This window comes from Leptonychotes weddellii, chromosome 8 (genome assembly GCF_054177405.1).
Source record: "Leptonychotes weddellii isolate Sample4059 chromosome 8, ASM5417740v2, whole genome shotgun sequence".
Classification (NCBI taxonomy): Eukaryota; Metazoa; Chordata; class Mammalia; order Carnivora; family Phocidae; genus Leptonychotes; species Leptonychotes weddellii.
In genome coordinates, this window is record NC_138376.1 from 107,171,160 (window position 1) to 107,172,883 (window position 1,724).

The following is a 1,724-nucleotide window of genomic DNA, read 5'->3' on the forward strand; positions in this document are numbered from 1 at the left end:
GAAGGATCTTGCTGACAGCTGGCTGCAGAAACGCAAAGAGTATTAGTGCCAAGAACCCACGATAAAGGTGAGATATTTTTGGAGATGGAGTCAACCACAGAGTTCAGGACTCACCGTTGCAGCCAGGAGGCGTTCAGCAAATCAAAGAACTTGATCCTTGGCTTGGAGTGGGGGGCAAATCCCAGCCTTCATCTCTTCTCATCTGTAAAATTGGAGAAATAATAATAATAATAATAATAATAATAAATAATAATAATAATACCTAAGTCAGGATTATTGTGAGAATTCAATGTCTAAAATATAGTAATTGCTCAGTAAATGTTGTTGCTATTATTTGTCTTGGCAGGGACATTGTTACTGGAGTTGTAATTGTTATCAATATTTGTTTTCATGCTGTAGTGAAAGTAACCTGAGCATCAAGGATGACTTAATGCAAACAGGGAAGTGGTCAAGGTCAAGATCTCACTGCATCAGACTTCAAGGGGAGGTAACAAGGCTTAGCGAAAGTCAGAGGACTAAATCCAGAGACAAATTTACAAATGATAGTTTTTCTTTTGGTGAATTCCCATCACACATCATACCTTTGTCCATCCTATGGTGACTTTGTCTTTTTGTTCATTGATGAATCAACAGTACCTAGAACAGTGCTGGCACATGATAGGTACTTAATAAATAGTTGTTGAATGAATGGATGAGTGAAAGGCTGGCTGGCTGATGAATTTAGCAGAAGAACTTGGTTGTTGTTCTGAGCATCAGGAGAATGCTCATGTCTCATGGTCACTTACAGCTTAAAATAATAAGAAAGAATATGGGTTGGCAGTTACAGTTCTTTGATTTGGCAGTGTGCTATAGTTTTTTTTTTTTAATCAGCATTTTGGCAGCTTTTATTATACAGTGTTTGAATGATAAATGAGTACTTTCTCACAGAAAGGTAACACATGGCTCCTGCATTTTGTGAAATAACAAACCCTTCATTTCATTGCTGGATTTTTAGAATATGTTTCATAATTAGAGAAATAAAAATGAGACTTTGAAAGACTAAGCCAAAATTGAAAAGTTTTGAAATGCATCCAGAACAATCTAGTCTTAGGCTTGTGCACATTTGGGAACTAGAGCCCTATATACACAAGAGCTTGTGATGTTGCAGGGGAATGGAGGATGGGGACAGGATGGTTGCCATCTTCCCAGAGAGCTGCAGCCTATAGAAGTTTCCACTGTAAGTGGGCCTGGCTGAAGAGGCTGTTGTTGAGTAAAACATCCCCAAGGTGATTAAAGAACAAGAGCAGGGAATGGTAGATTTGGGTAAAAGTTTGGAGAACTTTTATTTTGGAATAACAATAAGTTTGGAATTTTGGAGAGACCCCAACCTCTGGGGAGAGAGAGAAGGAATGACAAAGTTCAGAGTAGACAGTAGAATAACGAAGGGGGGCTTATGCAGGGGATATGGGGCAGAGATACCAATAGAACCAATACCAGTGGGCAGCACACATGGCCTAAAGGAACAGTTGTTTGCATATTCTAGGTTAGTACCATAATTTTCAAAATGAGGTCCATTGCAGGGTCCTCTTGAGGAGCCTCAAACTGGTCTAAATATGCCAAGTATTTCTTTGGTGCTTAAGGACAAGTGACTTTCATTTTATATAGGGCTAAGAGATGCTTACTAGTATAGTAACCTGCTAAGAAAACTAAGGGTTGCTAAACGTAGTTATTTGTAAGCCAAACAT